Source organism: Lycorma delicatula, chromosome 1, assembly GCF_047948215.1.
Source record: "Lycorma delicatula isolate Av1 chromosome 1, ASM4794821v1, whole genome shotgun sequence".
Classification (NCBI taxonomy): Eukaryota; Metazoa; Arthropoda; class Insecta; order Hemiptera; family Fulgoridae; genus Lycorma; species Lycorma delicatula.
Genome location: NC_134455.1, coordinates 7,300,293 through 7,323,468, shown reverse-complemented (window position 1 = coordinate 7,323,468; position 23,176 = coordinate 7,300,293). Strand labels below are relative to the sequence as shown.

At 28.7% G+C, this 23,176-nt stretch overlaps 1 protein-coding gene and 1 long non-coding RNA gene across 2 annotated transcripts in view; one reads left to right on the top strand and one right to left on the bottom strand.

Annotated features, from left to right (window-relative positions):
- The window catches only part of LOC142318031 (sodium leak channel NALCN-like), a 198,344-nt gene extending 183,519 nt beyond the window's left edge, over positions 1 to 14,825 (bottom strand). The window contains exon 1 of the mRNA XM_075354559.1: positions 14,685 to 14,825. The gene's annotated coding sequence lies outside the window, so the exon portion shown is untranslated. The remainder of the gene's footprint in view (positions 1 to 14,684) is intronic.
- Positions 14,826 to 15,070: 245 nt separating this feature from the next.
- LOC142318030 (uncharacterized) lies at positions 15,071 to 20,183 on the top strand. The gene is made up of 4 exons (XR_012754780.1): positions 15,071 to 15,242; positions 16,987 to 17,177; positions 17,812 to 17,918; positions 19,793 to 20,183. It is a non-coding gene; the product is annotated as an uncharacterized LOC142318030 (long non-coding RNA).
- Positions 20,184 to 23,176: the final 2,993 nt, after the last annotated feature.

Sequence of the window (23,176 nt, the reverse complement as noted above, 5' to 3'; positions counted from 1 at the left end):
GATCGTGGATACCGGTGTTCTTTGGTGGTGGTTGGGTTTCAATTAACCACACATCTCAGGTATAGTCGAACTGAGAATGTACAAGACTACACATCATTTACACTCATACATATCATCATATCATATCATCATTGAAGTATTATCTAAACGGTAGTTACCGGAGGCTAAACAGGAAAAAGAAAACTTTTATTCAAACTTAATTCAACGGTCAGTAAGCGAAGTGATATTCGGGGCGATAGAATGATAAAGATATATACTCGTGGAAAAATTTGCTAAATTTGTATACCTTAAGTGCAACAACATATGTTTTAATAAACCGGGAATCTTCGGCTGAAATTAAGATTTGAACCGAATTTCCTAAGGATGAAAACACTTATGCGGTCATTATCTTGAACCGTTACCGTCGAATGCGAACGGTTCGTCTTCTTGGTTTACAGTGCTGTTATGTCACAGAGATACGGAGGGTCAAAACGCTTAAATATTGAACAATTTTAAATGTAGGTCGGCAAACGATTATGATATGATATTTGCAAAATTTTACATCTCATATTACACGACAAAATCTTTGATAAATATGGTCTTGATGAATAATTTTTCTGACTTAAAAATTCGAGAAAATGTTCGTCTTGTTTAGAGGTTTTATTCTAGAGGCGGTATCGATGACAGCCATTGTATGATTTTTAATTATCATAAGAAAAAAGTAATTTAAAAGAAATAATGTGTATAAATGCACTCCATTTAGAATTACGTTTAAAACGATATGTTTAATGATGGATAAACGTAATAAAATATTTTTATATAGTAAGAAATGTTTTAATAAATAAAAAAATAGTTCAATCGACAATTATAAATATGATAAATAAAAAAAATGTATCGGTCAAACGCTGACAGAGGACTACTTTGCAAAGAGTAATTTTAAAGATAATTATTTTTTCGTTTAATTTTTTTTTTAGTAGCTGGACGCATCAACTAAAAGATTGTGTGAAGGTGTGAGGGGGTAGGAAAAAACCCAAGTGGCTTCCTTCGCTCTGATTGGCTACCGTAGGACAGTACTATATCACGTGATGGTTCGATTCAAATACAACCGTACACTTGTAACGGTCAATATTGCTATACGAGTTACAATGTTAGTAATCCTATTTCTTATATACACATCCGGTATAATTAAATTAATTTAAGATTAGTCGATTATTTTATATCGATTACATTTTATAAAAATAATAATTAATCTCCTTTAATTTTAATAAATATATTAAAATATTACGATAGTTTATCAATTTTGTAAGGTAAAATTTTAATATTAAATAATAACAGATCAAATTTTTCCGATTTTATTTACAATACGACCTCGTACTATCCTACAGGTATATTTTAAGGAATATGAGGTAAATGAAATTAACGATTTAAAAAAAAACCAAATTCTTGCCCAGAATCAAACACGGGACCAGCAGATTTAGAAGGTAAGAACTATATCGACTGATCGGCCGGTTTTTAATACGATAGAATGTTTAATTTATAAAACGAAATAAAACATTAAAGAATAAAACAAAGTAATCGGTAAAACTTGTAATTAACTCGATTAAATTTAAGGTTCTAATAAATAAAACTGTCGGCCAGATACATACAACAACGTTGCGTTAGACTCTAAAAACAACCTACATACCTACATTTATGTAATCCTTTTATGTTTATAAGTACAGAAAACATAATGCTATAATACATCAACTAAACAGTTTGCCGACCGAACTCGTAGGTAGGATCTAAGGATCTAATGTGTGGGCGCGCGCAAATTTTGAGGGTCGACAGTTCATTTAATTCCTTACCAAAAATGCACTGCAGCAATAATATCGTTGTCGGACCTCCAGTATAATTATGCCTCATCATAGTTCTGTTATTATAAGGAATAAATATAGCCGAATCAAACTTAATTTTAATCTGACGTATTTTTTATGTACCGTGTACCGATTGTTTGAAATTATTTCGTAAAATAAAAAAAATTACATTACTCACTGTGACAGGAGAGCGATCCCATCTATATATTTTTAAACGTTCAAGTTCATCGACGCATTGAATTTATAAACTTTTATTTAAGAAAATATCTTCCCGTAAATGATGTTTTAATCTTTTATTTTTAGAAATCATCTCCAGTTATTAGTTAAGAAATGGTCAGCAACCGAAAAAAAAAATATTTTAAAGGAAAAATTGAGAAAAGATTAAACAAATAATAATATTATTTTTTTTTAATAATTCAAATGGAAGTGAATATATCTTTAAAGAAATGTTATTCTATTTATTAGAAAGAATATAACTGATTTAAGATAGAAAAGAATCATTTAAACCAACTGCAGACTAGAGGTAAAACATTACCGTTAAAAAACAAACTGACACGGCAGTATATATATATATATATATATATATATATATATATATATATATATTTGTGTAGAGAGAAAGGGAGGGATAATAAGTGAGTAAACAAGCTCTGTAATATAAATGAATTATAACGAACAAATCTGTTCATCTTATATCTCACTTTTGGTTTTCTGTCCATGCGATCTAAGTGTACGTCAATTATGTTTCAATACACACACACGCGCGCGCATAGCAAAGCAAATAAAATGTTTAGACTGCGCAGAATTAAAGTAAAGAATTAGTATAATAATTTGATGTGTCTTTCATTAAATATTATTAAAATTTTTTACATTTCCAAGCACACAACGTAGAAGGGATAAAATATTAAAAGCTAATAATTTTTCTTAATTTACTGTTATTTATTATATTTAATGGAAGAAATAGAACTACGTTGACAAACAAAACTCGATTGTTTGTCAACGTAGTTTTACGAGGTGTCATTTTATTTAAAATAAAATTCTTAATAAATTTTGTAATTGGTAAAAATTTTATCAAATAAACAATCACAAAGATATTGAAGAATAAAAAATTAAGATGACTCCATTTTTAAATCTTTGAAGTTGATGTTTTCAATTTTTTTTATTTTGTAGAATAAAAAATTAAATTTTCCAAATTTAATTAACGTAGGTTAACCCGTTTCTGAGAAATAATTTTTTTGTTGAAAATCACAAAATTGCGTCCAGAAGGAAAACAAAGCAAAGCAGGACTTATGTTGATATGAACGTTTTTACTCATTTTGGTGTCCTGAATCAGTTTCTGGAGTTCGGCGAATACGTCCCGCAACACTCTGTACGTATGTTCTAATTATAAATATATTAAAATTATACATCAAACTGTATGTTTGATGTTTACAATCGCTGATAAAAAATGAACTCTAATCTGTGCTCATCACTGAAATATGAATTTTTGTATTCCACTGAATATTTTACATTCAATTTATTCCGACGTAAATAAATTTTTGAAATAAAATACATTTAACTAATCGGTCAATCGATCTTAAAATTAAAAATAAAAGGATCGGATAAAATAATTAATAATGAATCTTAATTCTAATATATTTAAATTAAATGTAATGTTTATAAAATATAATTTGAAGATAAAAATTATTTTAAAAAAACGATATAACAAATAAATCGCTATCAGAATCATTTACACAGAAGTGTATTTAAATGTAATCCATAAATAGATTTTTTTCTGACACATTAGGAAAACATAATCACATACTTTGTAGTAAAATATCGAGAATATATTTTAAATTAACGGCAAAAAATTTAAATACTTTACTGTGGAAAAATATACGTTAACAGCAAAAAAAAAAAAATAATTAACCTCAATCTATACATATATTGACGGAGTGCTTTTCGTTTGTTCCCGATAACCGCAAAAACTACTGAACCAGTCAATACGAAATTTTACCTGTAACTTTCTTATGACACCTGGAAATTTAACCGCAGTTTAAATCTCATCAATCTCACTGCTATGCAAATCATTAAATAAATACCTTATAGATAAAAATCTATAACTTCCTTTACCAAGATTTAATGTCGTCTATGTTAATATCGACTTCAAACAGTAATTATTTGATTTACTAAATTTAATTCGTCGTCTATAAAATATCAGTTTGTATTAGCGCCATAATATACGTAAAATAAATTAATTTGATAATAAAATTATAGGAAATACCGACAGTTTACAAATTTACGGCTGTACAGAGTAACATTCTGTATATTTTTAGTTCCCGAACTAAGAATTTACATCATCAGGGTAAGCCATTCTCGTGATTGGCATAGATTCGACATTCGATTCGGTAGTAATATTTTCATATGCCAAATTATGCATATAGCGCGGACGAGGGATCCTAGTGATAAAATAAAATTTGAACATGATGAATTAAGGAAACAATATTACTTACAAAATGTTCTGATGCAGCAGAGACGTCAGTGAAAATAGTAACGTCGAAGAATAAAAAATAAATTTTAGTCGAGAAATGCGAGTAAAAAATACGGGATGTGTCATTTTTTTAGTGATAAGAGAAGTACTTTCCTTCTGTTGTAGATTTAACAATAAGTAAAATAAGATTGCTGCAACTACTTACAAAACCCGACCGACTAAATCTATACCACATGTAAAGCGACTGAAATAATATTAGATTTCAGATATATATTTGAGTCAAGCCAATATTTTCCTTTTATATATATTTCAGTTCAGTTAAAAATTACGCTAATTTTAAAGTTATTTTTGCTGTAGATCAGCGGAAACGGAATTCAGTAACTTTTCTAGGTATTTAATTTATGAGTTTACTTAATTTTCCTTTACGGAAAGGATCCAAAACTTTCTTCAAAACTTAACGAAGAATTTACTATTCTGTTTAAAAATGAATAAGATGAAACGGGAAATTCGTTACAAAGAAAAACCTAGATTGTCACTGCCAAATTCAGTTCTCTTATCAAAATGATATTTTATTTAAATTTTATAATAAAATAATATACTGTTAATCTATAAGGAAAAACAGTTATACAAATGAAATTCTATTAAAAAAAAAACAAACAAAAAACAGTACACGCGCGCTAGTAGATATAAAATGTTTAAAGCGTGAAAAATCAGTAATAAAACATAGGTTAAATGTATCATTAAATATTTTATTAGTTATCTGTTTGAGAATAGCTTTGTAATTACGTAAATCTTCAAAGAATCAGTCTTCTATCTCGCCTTAGAAGATCCCCCTTATCAGGAATCGAACCCAGGACTTTTAGTAAAAATGTTAAAAACTAAACCGTTCATCTAACGTGTACTTTTTAACGACAGGCAATGAAAGAAAACAGTAACTTATACACTTTTATAACATCAACAGGATATTAATAACTGCTACACAAAGCTTAGACAATATTAAAACGGTGTCCTCAGTCGAGATTTTGGTTACAAATATAATAGTGAATAATTATTAATAACGTTTGTTTTATATAGACCAAAATATTGTAATTTAAACTCATTTCAACTACATCTTATGTTACCTTAAGTCAGGGTTGAAACTATTCAAATTTTGTAAATTTTGACTACAGACTCATTAAACCTTGAATATTATATTATTATCCTTTATTTAAGAAAATAAACAAGTAGCATATGTTCAGAGCCGGGCGCTAGTTTCTACTTATTGTTAAAAAAATTGAATACAACTAATATAGACGACAATATTTAGAGATATATTTTTCACTTCGATATTTCATTAGTTTATTAAAATCATACATAGTCTGATAATTTGGTACTAATAAAATTCAGTCTAACTCTAGTACTGCAACTATCAATTTTATTATACAAATAACCTTTTCGCTGTCTTCTAATTAAGACAAATTGGAAAATTAGTGCGAAAAGTACGGTCATTTTAACTTCATAGCAGAGTTAATTTCTCGAATTTTCGTTATTGTATATCGCTAAAATTTTATTAATACGCTGTTTTAACTAAATTTTATTTAAGGATTCTATTTCATTTCTTTTTAATGGTTTTTCCACAAAAGTAAATAAAATTTTAACTGCAATTTGTTTTTTCTTTAAATAAACTAACAAGAGTAGCATTTTCTGAATTACAAACAATTAAATTAATAAACAATACGGTTTTGTTTTTTTTTTTAGTTGCCGACCTAAATTTTAAGATTAGAAATATATAATTAAATAGTTCCCAGACATAAATATGAATAAATAAAAAAAATTGTTAACCGATTAAAATTATGACTAATTAACGAAATTTATTTAGTATAATTTTAAAATATGATGTTTACTTAAGGTTAAAACACAAATTAAAATATGAATTCAAATATGAAAAACATAACGGCTGGCGATGAAAATTTACTTGATTTTTCACACGACGTATTAACGTCTCCTCTTTCTCGTCGAACTTTCGAAAGGATGACATCGTCATTGTAGATATTACGTAAAAATTACTAGGAATTAAGATAAAATTCTTCGCTTTTAAAAACAATACACAATTTTTAAAAGTATTTTCAATCAGTTGTTCAGTTTTAGTGTAAGACAGACGAGTCTAGTGATTTCTAGTGAAAATTTATCTTATACCGAATATCACCAGGTATTATATTGTAGACTATATTATCTATATACTATATTGTTTATTATTATCTTAGTACTGTCTCAAGAAGGAATATTTTTATTCGGTGTCGTTTTTAAATAAGCGACATAACCGTCTATTGAGCGTTGCTACGGACCGTCTACAAGCTGTTATTCCTAATAACAGCGAATCATCGCATGTAAACAATAACCTACTATCTCGTGTAAACCCTAACCTACAAGGTAATAGAATACGCGGCTTCTAAAGTGTTCTGATAGGGACCCCTCAATAACCGCGGCGTAATTTAATTAGAAACGATATTATCGCTAACACGAGTGACTCTTCAGGAACAGAGAGTAAAAGTGATATTACGGATTTTAGTGCAAACCCTTCCCGACAAGCAATACTAATATTGCACATACAAAACGAAAATATTAGTCGGCAGAACGATGTAATTCCAGCGGCAAAAAACGCCGACGTACAAATTATACTGAACCTAATATCGCGTACCTAATTTTGCTGTTCTACATCAAATAAATTTAGTATTCTTGAAAACACTGCTGACAACGAAGGAGACGTGCAGAATTATTAAAACCCGAGTCTATTTTGAAATAGGCGTTAATGCGATAACCGAATTGAAAAATTTTCTGTCGACAATTATTATCTAATTGTAATGTTATTAAATATAAACTGACAACAATGAAATCGGGCCGCACGGTAAATGTTCTGCCGGTTGATATTGAAATATATAATATTATGACGTCCAAAATGCTTGAAAACAATATCTGTCATTATACATATAAACTTGAAACATGAAAGAGCATATAGAGTGGTCATGCGAGGCGTGCATCACTCGGTAGATAAATCTGTAATCGTTGAATTGAAGTTAGGCCACGAGGTTAGAGACGTTATTAACGTTCTCCATCGTCAAACGAAGGAACCGTTGCCGCTTTATTTAATAGATTTGGATCCCAAATCTAATAATAAAGAAACTTTTGACCTGAAATCTCTCAACTATACAATCGTAAGCTCTGAAGCTCCGTATTTAAAAAAAATAAGCGGTCTAATGCAAACGTTGCCAACGCTTTGGCCATACCAAAGATCTACGCAATCGCCCGTTGTGTAAAATGCGGTACAGATCGTGCCACAACAGTCTGTATTTAGGCACCACAGGTTCCAGCTTCCTGCGTCAGCTGCGGCGAGTTACAAAGGGTGTAAAATCTATCAACAGTATAAAACTAAGGTCTATTCTATCAAACCCGCCCTATCTTCCAGAATTGTAACTAATAACAATTCTACTGATAATAATAATTATACTAATGTCAATAATAACAATTTGAGTGCTAAAAGAAGAAGTGTTCGTGTAGTAATAATGATTTTCATAATTATAATAGTAGTAACAATAATAATGAATATAATAATGGGCTGAATATTTTTGGTATTACATACGTGAAAAAGTTAAAATGAATTGTCCCTATGATCAACAAACTATTGATAAACAAAATTTTCACGGGCCGATGAATGTCCTTGACCGTATGTTGCAAAGATTTGAGTGAACGCTTGAAAATATGAACTGGACTATTCATGAATCGTCTTGAGAAAAAACGATCGACTGTCGTTTGTCTTAGAATATGAATCACACACGCGCGCCCGCGTGTGCGTGTGTGTTGTGTCTGTGTGTAATCCGTGCATCAGAAAAAGGCCGCGTGACGGGGAAAGTCCTACAACTGTATTCTCAGCTTTTTCTTTTGGCAATTAAATTTTAATTAAATACAATGTAATTTGGACGGTAAAAACCTCATTTGGTAAAAAGGAAAACCGAGACGCAAAATATTTTATTATATATATTTTTTTTCATATTAATGCTTTTAATACCGCATCATTTTTAAATTAAAAACATAATTTGATCATGGAGGTCAAAGCTGACCAGTTTCCCGGAAAAAAATAAAAATGATAGATGTTCTAGAGTTTTGTATATACATAAAATGATTGATGAACAAGTATAGAAATAACTGTAAGATATATGTAGTCTAAAATTCTTTTTATAATTACACTGCCGCTTGTGCTAAAAAAAAAATCAGTTAAAACTGACAGTAGTTAAAACAAAGACGCAAACGTTATTGTATGTAACCGATTCAAGGACAAGTATATAAAAAAACTATATAACACTTGTAAATGACCACTGTTCATGTCGACAAGAGAGAGGATGTAAAGAACTGGGCATCGTTAAAAATAAATCATTCATTTTAAAATTAATATTTGTTTTGGTTTTGTTTAATTGTTTAAATCAAAGTTTATATTTATTTATTATTTAGTAAATTTAACATTTAAATGCAATTTTTATTTATATTTTGTCTTAAATTCACAGTTCAGTAAGAACGAACCCAGTGTGTAATGCGCTATTTTCAAACTAAGTGACTTATTATGGTAGAAAATAATGTAAAATAAAAAAGTTAATTAACTTTATTTTAAATAAAGGTTAGATTTAGCAATAAAAATTTTAATTCAAATTAAATTAACTTGCATCTTGCATGTATATTTTAATAAAAAATATTCAAATGTAGATTACGAAAAAATATACTAACATCCTATAAGAATTAATTCACATAACTGATTTTAACTATTGTACCCATATAGTGCTAATGAAAAATTTGAATTAAAATAAATACGAAAAAAGAAGTAATAATGTAAATTATAATACTAGAGTAAAAAAATAAAATAAAAATTCAATCGAGTTAAAGTATGTATGCTTTTTTACAATCAGATTACATTTCAAAAACAGATTTGCATTTTGTTATAACAGCAAAGGTAACTTCAGTGCTTTATAGGTAAAAAAAGATATTATAGGTTACATATTAATTTAACCCACCGGGTTAGTCAAATTGGGATTGAGGGCCCATACCGCTGACTGAATAAATTTGGTCGATGCGTGAACTGCATTATCCGCATGGGCGGTTGATTTTAAAGGCACGTCCAAACCTTGTATTTTCCTCCAAAAATCCTCGAAAACGTCGTTTACTGGTCAATTTATTAAACAGAGTGGGAGATCGAACAGTTAGTATAAAATATATATATACAAATAAAGATATGTATATTGTATAGCCGTGAAACTTGATAATATTTAAAACGGCTTTTGATTCTAGTTTTTTATCGACAACCCGTTATCATTCCAGATTGCGACAGACAATCTGTGTGTGCGCGTGCGCGTTTACCGTATTTCATTCGCGCGGGTGTGGCGGTACTAGCGACAATATTAAATACATTTTTACAGTTTATTACGTATTTATTTAATTCTACCGCTCACTTCTGACATTGTAATATACAGACGACTCCAGCAAAGTTCTTGTCAGTGCTACATTAGCGCTCCTTGTGATGAAAGGAGGTACTAATGAAGCACTATATTCACTTAGCCACTAGTTACTAGCATTTTTTTTTTTTTGGAGGGAAATGCGACTTTGTAAAATTTTTTTTTAAATATTATTTTTTAATAATTAACAAATGTGCCTAAGACAAACGTTAACTACGCGAAATATCGAGATACTGACGATGACCTTGCTTTAGAGCCTCATCCCCTTGATCTTTTAAGTTGAAAATTTAATGGCATCAAGCCTCATATATAGATATAACTGGACCAAGTTTGGTCGTAGTTGATCAATTAATTTTGGTGATATAAGGTGATTTAGGGTACAACACCGAACACACACACGTACATATGAACATCCGGAAAATTTCCATTCGTTTTTTTTGGGTTCCTTAGGTGTCAAAACGTAAAGATCTGTTAAAAACTACATACGCACAAATTGGACCGATTACCGTATTTTCCCATCTACTGCTATAGCGCTAGACGCGAAAGTAAAATCAAAATTTTATTTAAAACGTTGGATCCCGTTTGACTCCTTTCTGAACGGTGACGTAAACTACGCGATATAAAATTTTTAATAACAGCCAAAGCTTTAAAAAACGTTTAAAATATAAGAAATTTGTAAAAATCAACAAATTTTAAAGAGATGTCCCAAGAGATCTTCTTTTCTAAAAAAAACTATTGAAAAGTTAATTGAACCTCGTCGCAAATCCGATCGACTTGAAACTGTGGAATTTTAAATAAGCACTTTTATCGAAAATTCTTCATGAACACTAAACAATGTAAAAAAAAAAATTAATTTTAGGATAATTTATGTTGCGCCAGTCCTGAGATATTGAGCTAGAATCCAAAATACGTACATATACATCTTCCGAAAATATATATAAACAAAATATTTTTGAGTTTTTTTTGGACCGAATCAAAATTTGGTAGATTGTACGTATGTAACGAAACAAACTGTACAATATTATGAAACAAAAGACTTAAATGTTTGAGAAAAATAATCAAAAATTAAAAATCAAATAATTAACATCAATTAAACTTATTTGATATCGTTAAGGGTAATTAATTTTATGTAAATTTGTTATAAATAATTTATTTCACTAGTTTGCAATATTAACAACTAATTTCAAAAAAATTAACAGAAAAATACAATTTAAAAAGATATATATATAAATATTATTTAAATAAGAAATTATGTCAAATATTCAATCAGTGTGTGGAACGAAAAACGTATTTTTTTAGTTTTAGATTTTAATAACTCTTCTTTTAATGCGAAGAATTAATATTTCTTGTAAACATTATTTTGATGAGAAAAGTGCTAAAAATATACAAATTAGATAACTTTTAGCAAGCGTATTCAGTAAACTACTATTTTCTTTCGTAGTACTTTTACAAAACTTTTTCTCAATATTTTTTTATAACTCAATATTTTTCTGAAATTATTTCTCAATATTTTTTATTTAGATAACTCTGGAATGAAATAAGGTTAGCCGACCGACCGGTATTTGTATTCGAGGACCTAGATATCTAATTTTCAAATCACTGCAAATGCAGCGGTAAACTGCCAAAGTACAATGAAATCCGCAGTTCTATATAATAACATAATCCTCCCCAAAAATCAAAGCATTCCCGAACATTTTTCTACGAAAGGCCGTCGCTGCCGTCTACTGTTCCTCTCCCTTCTGTACCGCATATACTAATAAAAAACCAGCGCAGATTTTAAATATTAATAACGACGAATGAGAGATCATTTTACGAGTATTTTTGCGCGACTAACTACCGGGTGATTCAAAAAGGACTTAACTAGTTTTAAAAGTACACAAAAATTTATTTAACTTACTCATTCGATCGAGGCGTCCATTCGCCGAAAACACATCGACGTTGTTACTTTGTTTCGATAACTCGGTTTAGATTTTATATCTCTTAATCCATATTTCTAATTTTTTCTGCATTCTGTATGAACGTGCAATTTTTGTTGAAAAGAACGGTCACTTATACTTAAAAAAAATAACAATATCCACTTTTACCAAAACAGATAACGGAGCTGTTTTCGTTTACAACTCGATACTATATTTACGAGAAAGGGCGGCCTTATTATGTTATCGTTTTATAATAAATCGCCAATCGTTTGAAAAATCTTCCAACCGATTTATTTAAAATCACTATTTATCTGATTCCCGTTCAAAGTGTACTAAAAGATGTGCTCAAAATAATCTTTAATACCGAAATTGAGAATCATTTTGTAGTTAATCTTTTATATTTAATGTATACACTTTAACATTATTTCACGCATTTTTATTTAAACAATTAATTTGGATGTTAAACATCTATTTTTTACAGAATTTTCGAAGAAAAATAAGGTTTTTACTTTCGGTTACATAGTGAGAGTGCGGGGGGCGGGGTTCAAATTGAAGTTTCTTTACGTTTACAGATATCAGGAAATTTAATCAAAAAAAATAGCACAAGAAAATAAACGTTAGACAAGTTACAAGACAGGAATGTACAGAGATATTCACGAAAAATATCACAAACTTTCAGGACTATTTCCAACGCTACAGGCACAAAATAGACAAAAACTCAGCTTGCTGGTCTCAAATTAAGAAAAATATATTTCTATAATATTGAATTAAAAGAAAAGCATTCAATATAGTTCTAGCATTCCACATATCAGTGACCTGTTTAATACAGAGTGATTCACGAAGTATATAACAAACTTTTAGGACTTGAAATACCGATGAAAATAAAGAAGAAAATTTGTACAAATATAGGTTCGGAAACGGCTTCGTTAACAAATGTCGGGTGGGGAAAGATTTCGGCCTGATTTCTGTGCCTTCCGTCAAATTAAGCTATTCTGTATTACTGGAATCCAAATTAAGGAGGAAATTTAGTCGATTTATATGAAATCTGACCTGAAAAATTGAAAAAAGGTAGGTCTTATAACTATATTTTTAGTCGTTTTTGAGAAATCTGAGGTAAAAAACAAAAGATTGGAGTTGAAAAAAACATTATTTTACGTTTTGTGTAAAATAACGTTGTTAAATCGGTGATAAAAACATTAAGGTTTTAAAGAAAATTTGTAGAGAATTTGATTCCGAGTAAAACAGTACGAATAATTTGCACAGAAACAAAAGAATTTCGAAGTTAAAAAAAAAAAACTTGAAAATGTGACAGATTTTATTAGGTATTAAACGAAACAAAATAATTAAATATTTTAGAAAAATAAATTAAACTATCAATAAAACAATGAATTACTCATTTTTAAAGCTAATTAAAAATTAATTTTATTTAAATTTATTTGAAATATTTTATTTAGCAATACTGATTCCAACGATTAAGATTTTGCATTCGATTAGCAGAAAATATTTATTGCTGGTTTTAAATAACATTTCGTTTCGTTTAATTCGTAATTAAAATCTGCCGCATTTTGAAATATTTTGTTTTAAATAAACTTCAGAATTCTTACGTTTATATTTATAGTTTCTCTGAAGTTACACAAAATTCTGTAGGAGTTTTATATAAAACTTTTACTTGTTTATTAGCCATTTAACAAAGTTATTTTTCGCCAAATATAAAATATGTTTTTTTCGACCAAAGTTTTTCTATTTTACCTCATTTTTATTGAAAATTACTAGAGTTCTGGGAATTATTTTTAAAAACTTTTCCAGGTCAAATTTGATATAAAACAGAAAAATTTAACCCTTAATTTAAGCCTGAGGAATTACAGACTGGCATAATTTTACCGAAGAAGCAGAGATTAGAGCGAAAACTTTTGCCAGCCGATACTCGCTAACGAAGAGTTTACGAACCTATGTTTATAAGAACTTTCTTCTTTATTTTCCCCAGCAGAACATCTGCTAAAAGTTTGTTACTCTTTTCGTAAATAACCCTTAAAAAAGCAAAGAAATTTGTAAAGATTTTATCTAATTATCCCGTGTGTGCGCTGTGAGTCTCAAAATAGATAACGATATGGCAGTCCAAGTAATCCCAAATATTTAAAAGCTTATTTCCATCAACAATACAAACATCATTTCTGATATACAGTTTTAAGTCATCTACATTAACCGAAAGAGGAGAATTTTCAATCTTTATAAAACCCCATAAAAAATAATCTAATCGCAAGACATTATGCGTGGACTTATCGGATCAACGCCACGTTTTCGTCAGTCGCTCGACCAAACCAATCTCTTAGAATATATTTCAACAATTTCAAATTGTGTGTGTAACATAACATATTATGCTTAAAGAAAAGAATAATACTATCTTGTAAGCTAAGCCACTACATGTAAAGAAAATTTCTTAGTCCTTATAAGTTGGCTGAGTGATATGACCTTATAGCATCTCAGAGCCCAACGGTATTTGTAAGTACCGGGGTTAAATTTCAGCTAATTTGTTAAAATTCTTAATATAAGTCATATCCCTGCTTAAATTAGGTCCATCTAAAGATATTCATCAGTAAAATTTAAAAAAAAAGTTATTTCATATCATGGTCAGCTAAGGGTTAATTTACAATTTATATTGCTTAACAAACCAATTTGGTATTTTGTAAAAAAAAAAAATAAAAATAGTATATTATAAAATCAAAATGAAACACAGTTAAATGTTTTGTACTATGTTAAAATAGCTTATTACTATATAAGAACGAAGTATAACTTAAAATCTGAACAAACAGAATAAATTTCACACATTACTTTTTGATAGTATCAACAAAAAAATTTCATACTGAATAAAGGCAATTTATCTTTCTAAAGTAGATAGCTAATTTATTAATCACCAAATGTAGACACTGACAAAAGGTTTTGTTATTAACAGAAATCTAAACAAAATTAAATATTATTATTTGAAAGAACTTACCTAGTTTACACGTAGAATTATTTTCTAAAGGTTGTCTAGATTCACGTAAAATACATCTAATATACGGAATACGATAAATAGAAAAAAACAAAATTTGATACGATTTTTAAAACACTGCTTACAGATATAAAGATATGAAACATTATTTACTGTATGACAACGTTATTCGTTAATAACACTTTTAATAGATTAATAAATTATCAGAAAGAAAATGTAAGCTAATATTATTATTATGTAAGATTTGTTTATTTTTTCTACATCGCTGAATATAATGGAAACCGCTAAAAATATTATAAACAAATATACTTTTTCATCAACGTAACACACATTTTGACACACGCAGTTTGATGAATTTCGACACGAACCAAAGAACGAGAGTCAAACGCACTCACATTCTCTCTGCACTCTCCCCCCTCTCACAGTCACCAATACGTACAAACTTATACAGTAGTATAAGTAATATTTTTCTTCCGTCTATCATTTTTCGGAAGCCATCTTTTTTTTTATACATCATGGATAAAACATCATCCAATTTACATCATTTTATTACTGACTAAGGTGAGTTGTATTTATTTTTTTAATATAATTACAATTTTTGAAACGATAATTGGCAGTTGTTTTATTCTGTGTGTATGTATTATTCAAATTATTTATTAGATTACAAATGTTAGAACCCAATTTTCTCTCATCTATTTTTACAAAATAAATTAATAAATTTAATAATATAAATAAATAAATTTGTTGTAATTATCTCTTAATAATTTATCCAAGAGTAGTTCTAAATAGCGACTTAACAATATCGAAAAAAGAAACAAGTTCGGTTACATTTTAGGTTATTGGCCATTAATTAACAACGGAGTAAAATACATTGTATATATCATATTTAACTAAACTGATTTAAGGAAAGGGTATTTCGTGAGTGATATATTAGATATATTAAGTTTTAAGTCGGGTAACGAGAATGAAGCTTGCTAAGCAAGGAAATAATTCCCATCTGTATCATCAAGATTACACTGATTTACTCGAGCTCCTGGGTTCGACACCCAAATAGCTTACCGTTTGTTCACCGATCTCAGTTAATGTCGTTAAATATTCATAAATGAATGTGTACTCGGGAATTTGTTACAGCAAAGGTTTTGATATAACAGATTTTGAGTGAGAAAAAAATTATATTTATATAAAAAAGTATATTTCAGTATTTGTTTATAATTAAAATTGAAAATTGTGCGCGCGTGTGTGATAATAAATAAATAATTTAATATATTATTTATTAGGAGATAATAATATTTACTGAAACTGGAAATTACTTCAAAATTATTTAAGACACCCGTTCGCTTCGGTTAATATACGGAGAATCTTAATATTAATCTTAATAGGGTGCTTGTATAAGAAATAGTTCTAACATTAGGTATTGACAGGTGCTATGTTGTCATTTAACGTGACATTTACTTCTCCCTTGGCCCCGTGCCCGCCAAATTCGGCATCAGGTAATATTCGCCGCGTTGTGTTTGACTTATTCATAGACTAAATCTTCCAAGCTATAACCTGTAAGGAGATGAAAAAAAAAAAAAATTATTTTTACGGTAAAATTTTTTTTTTTATTTTTTTAACGAATCAGTATATTATAATTTTACTATTATTTATTAAAAAAAAAAAAAATCCTAAAATATTTGAAATCGATGTTATATAAAGTACTATGCGTGCAATTAGTAGCATCTCTGTGTTATTTCGCTTATTTGTATTACAGATGTGCTGGGCTGTACTGTGAAATACGGTAGTTGACTTGATATGAGGTAAATTTGGAAATAATCGTTTTATATCGTAATCCCCATGTATTAAAAAAATATTCATTAATATTTTTTTATCATATGTATTAAAAGAAATGATCCTGTTGTGTTTTTCTGATTGATTACTAAGAGTAATCAATCAGAATACGGTCTAAGTTGTAAGATATACGGTCTAAGTAATTTAGATATGGTCTAAGTTGTAAAATTGTGTTGCAACTATATTGTATGCGTGAGTGTTAATTATTTAAGTTAATTGAATACTAGCTAAAAAGAAATAATTTAAAACCTTACTACCGTTTGGATTCCTTGGTTACGTTCCTTTGTTAACGTGTATGTACGTTTTAAAATTTGGTTTCAATTATTTTTTATGATTATAACTTATCAAATGTTTAAAAAAATTAATATTAAACTGACGGTCGGTCGCTTGTTCTGAGAGAGTGCCGTGTAGGAAGTTTAGATGGTGTGGTTATTTTCACAATTATTACTCTGGCAGTTGAAGAAATTTGTTGTTGAAGGGACGGTTGGTTATACAGTGGTGGGGAGAGACAGTGAGATTACTTGCGTGACAGAATGAAGCGTATGGATGCAGCGGCCAACTTGGGTTTATTGCACAGCCCCGTTTAGATTCTCATGTCTGTGGTCAGACTTTAACTATTAATATTATATCTTATACGTTTATTTTAGATAACCCTCGTTGTTGATCGAGGTAAGAATTTTATATATATATATTATTTTAATGTAGATTAAAATAAGTCTCATTATTTTTGTTTGCCTATTGTATCCAAACTTATCACGTAGTGAATTTTAAAATACAATTTGCACTCCTATTTTTACAAAATAAATTAACTATTTCGTATACGCAAACGTTTCTGACTTTGTTTTCTATTTATAATACCGTCGAAATAATATCTCAAAAATAAACAAACAGAAACAAATTACGCGACTGGTTATAAATTTTAGGCTAATCGAGCAATAAAATAATTAACCGAGGAAATAAAATTATTCCACGATCTAAACGTACTGAATTCTGGGGTAAACAAAGTACGGTTTATGTGTTAAAAACAGTTAATAATGAATTAACTTTATAAGGTCAACAATTAAGTATAATGGATGCTAAAAAGTGTATGTTAAGCGATTAAGAATAAAGAAAACATATTAATTAGATATTCACAAAGTGTACAGTTATGATTTTGTATCAACATTAAGTTAATTTTTTATTAAATAACATCTGCGTTCGGATTAATTTACTTGCTTAAAATAGATGAACATATTTAGCATTTAAGATTATTTTATTTTTAAGGTCCAATCATTCTAATTTAACTTTATTTTGTGTTTTACAGGCATAAAAATTTATCAATATTTAAGCAACTTGGGTGTAAGAAACTTTATTTATTATTCTCTTAGCAACAAAATTTAAAATGAAGTGTTTCATATGAAAAAAAATCAGGTTAGTGAAATTGCATTTTGTTTTTTATAACAAGAGTAATGAACTTTTTCTCATGATTTATTATTTACAAAAGTACTAATAATAATAATAATACCTATTCTTTGCTTTCATACTTATCTATTCTCATATAAGATCGATTATAATAAATTCACACACAAATCTATCAACTTAAAAAATAGAGGGTGTAAAATAATACAAACCTCTTCAGGATTAGAAAACCAGACTATTGTAATGTTTTCTGTTACGGACAAAGAAACATTAGAAACTTATATGAAATGTTTCGTGAATGAACATAAAGTAATTGGTAAAAAATAAGAATATTTATTAAAAGGATTAGGGTATGTGAAACTGTCATTATAAAGTATCATTATATATAATGATAGTTTACAGAAAGAAAAAAAAGGTTAAAAGTTTAATAAAATTTAAACTGTTTTTAAAGTTTAATGACTTTATCTTTATGATTTAGTGGCATTTTTGATTTTCCAGCCAGAAGTTAAGAATTATTTTTTGAATATAATGAAATTTTCATTGAGTTTTACAGATAATTTAATGAAAAATATTTGGGTTTTAAAACATCACAAGCATCGTGTCATTAAAAAGTTGTAGCAGTTACTTAAATACTACAAAATTAAGAAAAGACTGAATAGATCTTTAAAAGTTCTAAGATTAAATTAAAATTTTCTTAACTTTATTCAGAATTAAAATATTGATGCAGATTAGAAATTATATTCATGTTTACTTACTTTAAGAAATTTCTGAAGGTATTTAGTTAACATGTTATACTTAAGTCGAATCAGTAATTTCAGTAGTATAAAAGACTAATTGAATAATACTTAAAATTTTATGGTGATAGATATTTTGGAAAAAATATTGCTATAATTTCAAATATGAAACTACTTCTTTATATAATTTTTGATTTACATCTATTATCCATTTTGTGAAAGATAAATTTGATTACATCATTCCACAAAGATTATTTTCCAGAAGTAAACTGTCATTAATCGATTATATAATAATATTAAATATAGTTTACTTTTTCTTCTTTTTTTCTTCCTCTGTAAGTAAACATCAATAATACAATATAATATTCTTTCATCCTCCGCAAAGCACAGAATTAAATTTTTTCATTCTTGACTGAACAAATATTTACTTTTAATGTTTATAAAAATCTTTTAAATTTAAAGATTTTTTAATTTTATTTTAAACAAACAACTTTTACAAAATTGTAAAAAGCTAAAAATGTTATTGTGTAAATGTAAACAGTTTAAGAATTATAAAAAAACATCACTGAGGATGGGCTTAGGCTCAGAAGCACTTTGATGGAATAAAAGATTAAAAGTAAGAGTGATTCTCTAATTCTGTGCTTTGCAGATGCTGAAAGAATACTATATTGTGTGTGTGTGTGTGTGTGTGTTTATTTATTTTTTCAAACATTATATACCACTGTATCAAATAATTATTAATGAATAAGTGTTTAAATCCACCATATACAGTTCAGTAAAAGGTGAGAATACTTGCTCATCTGTCTGTAATGATTTCTCCATCATCAGCCCACCAATTATGAAAAATTCAATATGTTAATGTAAAAAGTCAGTATGTGGATATATTAGAAATATATCAGCTGTCACTGTTGTTTGTTTGCGATCATCTTAGAGCAATTCAGAATCACTTCCTTTTGTTTTTAGAGATTAAATAATAAATATAGTTGATTATTTTTTCTTAATTTAACATTACGTTTTAAATTAAGTGTTGCATATCTATAAATATCATACAGCTCAAATGTGTTGAGTACAAGGCTTTTATGGTTTATATCCAAACTTGAATTTTTCCTAGGTGTCTTTATGCCCTGTTTCTGTGAGATAACTTTATAACAGTGATGCTTGCGGTTTTTGGGACTCACAAGGTCCAGTACTGGAACATTATGAGGAAAGGGGCACGACAAGAAACAATGCGCGTTACAGTGAGATGCTTACTGCCAAGCTGAAGTCTGCAATTCAGGTGTGTTGTTGCATGACAATACCCGTCCACGTACTGCTGCCCACACTGCTGAAACGCTCCAGAAACTCAACTTTGAAGTACTAGCTCATCCTCCGTATAGTCCTGATCTTGCCCCTTCTGACTACCACTTCTTTGTTCCACTCAAAGAGGCATTAAGGGGGCCGTCGATTTAACTTGGACGAAACAGTAAAAGAAGCAGTGCATTGCTGGCTCGCAGCTCAACCGAAAACCTTCTTTTATCAGGGCATCAGGAAGCTTGTGCAACGATGAACCAAGTGCGTTGAAATGCAAAAGGACTATGTTGAAAATGATGTACATGTAAGTTTCCTATTTGTATCGCAATAAAATTTATAACTACATTGCGGATAATAATTGACTTACCCTTGTATATACATATATGTAGTAGTGGTGATTTGCTGGTTGAAGCGTAAAATTGAATGAATGATGAACTGTGAGCCTCTATCACTGTGTGAGTTGGGTTTGAACTGAATGATTCGAATGACTGATATTACAAAAAAGAATTAAATTTATAAATCTTCAGGTAAAACCTGAAACTACAGTTAAGGTCTACAGATAGTTAACTACAGTTAGTTATAGGTCAGGAAACTACATTTGCTGAATTTTTGTTACCGAACTATTACCCTGCGCGAGCATTTACGTGCCTATGTATTTTAGTAAAAATTAATTTTGAATAATGAACTGTACTAAAATAATATTTCATACTCTTGTACATATGGATATTTTATGTTAAAAAGGCAATTATGGCTCTGTCTTCATTGCTAGAATTACGGCAGTATCAAGTAAACACTGGCTGTGGTTGTCAATTTTAGTTGATCGTTTGTTTATTTTGTTTTTACGGTTAAAAAATAGTGTTAATATGGGACTCTGTGCTAGTTTAAATATAAGTTGAGGTGACATTTCTAGGTTATGTCAAACGTAAAGAATGTAACTACAATTTCATAACGGAGATTTTATTAGTTCCTCGCGAATAAAACTGTAAAACCTGGAGCTTTTGAAATACAAGATAACAGTAATAACAATAAATATATTTATTTTCAATTGTTAATACATAATACATACATGAATAAGACAAGAAACCGTACACAATGCACGTAAGTGTATTTCTAGTGCACTTACTTCAGTCCTCCAGATAATATGCAAAACATTTTAAAGCTAGACCTTTCAGTACTACACATTTTATCTAATAAAAGCAAATGTTTAATCTGTTGATTTATGAATCTCAAGAAATACCCAGAAACCTTTTAACCATAAAAAATTAGCAATTTCACTTTCATCAGAACTTTACCATATACATACATATATTGATTATTTATTTATTTTTGATAGCAGACATACCCGTTTACTGATATATAATTCTCCACTGCTTCTTGGCAGTTTATTTTTAAAATATTGTTTTTTACCTGCTGTAATCCCATCAAGTAATACAAGTAGGTTTGTTGAATGACTATTGGAAAAATATTTTTTTATATGATAAAATTTTTTAATGCTTATAAATTAATATGGTATATTAATGGAGCTAATAAGCTGGAAGCAAATGATAAAGTAAAAATTAGATATTGGGTTTTTGAAGCATTAATTTATTGACAAAACCATAAGCTTGAATTTTCCAGATAAGTCTGAAATCTAAAAAATTTTTAGATGAATATACTAGAGCAGTATCATCTGCAAAAGATGTAGCTTTACTATAAAATAGGTAAAAATAGGTCATTAATAAATATTATAAATAGAATAGGTCCAACAACCGTATTCATTAAAAATATTCACAATTTCATCCTCGTCAGAAACAACATTACCATTTACACATTTTATTTTTAATAGTAGGCATACCAGTATAGGGGTTTATAATTTTTCACTGATTCATAGTAGGTAATTCATATTTTTAAAATATTGAATTTTAGCTGCCGTAATCCACACATCTATCTTTTTCTTAAATTCAATGTATTCAGTATAATTTTGTGGCTATGAGGATTTTTATGCCATTTCTTATACAATCCATCTCTGAGAAATGGTAATGCACAGCCCGACTGTTGTCCACGGCATAAATTGATTAATGATAATGATAATCCAACAGATTTTGATTAATTATACCCTAATAAAATATCTAAAAAGTTTAATTAAACTGAAAATCATCATTATCAAGAATTTTACTCCAGTCATGTTCATATAAATATGACCTTAATTTATCATAATCCAGAACTCTTTAAAATCCGTAACAAAATTATTTTGAGTTCTGCCTTAGAAATAACAATGGCAACAGCCAGCCCTATGACCATTAAAATGTGTCAAAAAGACAACATTAGAAATATTGTGTTTATATAAACTTGATTTATAAAAAATGTAATAAATACTGGTTGGCTTATCATTATCAGTAACTCTAGTATCTAGTAAAAAGGAGCTGTGCGGAGTTCATTCATTCTGAGTATTTCTAGTTAGTGTTCATCATTATTATCCATTCTTTAATATTAATATTAATTTAACTAATTAATTAAATTTATACCTTATTAATTTATATTAATAAGGTATCGCATTGGAATTGTAGGAAGAAGGAGAAGGTGAATGTCTTCAAGTCTAATTTTGCTTATTCCAGCTATAAACACAGAGTGTAAAAAATAAACTAAATATATTCCAAAAGAATAACATCTCATCTGTATACAGTGACTCACAATCTATTGTCATACAAGTAAAACCCTCCATAACAGATGCAAACACAATAAGCCCAGTAGCTTTAGAAAAATTACTACACAAAAAAAAAATATATATATATCCATCTGTTCTAAATAAAGAAGCCTCATCAACTGATTTCGTGCATGTCCCAGAAAGACAATATCTTGTTTAATCTTCCAGCTGCTTACCGATGATAAAAAAAAGATCAAAATTTGTAATATTTCGGTGAATTATTAGGTTATTCTGATTCATTAAGAAGCTATTGTTTACATCATTAACACACTTCCACAGCAATATGTGATAATTACCTCCCAGTATCATAGCAGAATTTAAAAATTCACATTAACCGGTAACCAGTAAAAATGAATTTGCATAACATGTACAACAAACACCATTTTTTCACACACATCCATAGATATTACTATATCCCCATTATCAATCAAGTACAACAAAACAACACACACATTCATTCCCATAACCAAAAAGAAAAAATCATCAATCTGTCTATCAAGAGAAAGATAATACTCCTATGAAGCTCCTAAACAAATCATAGGTTAACTCTTCATTAATTACTT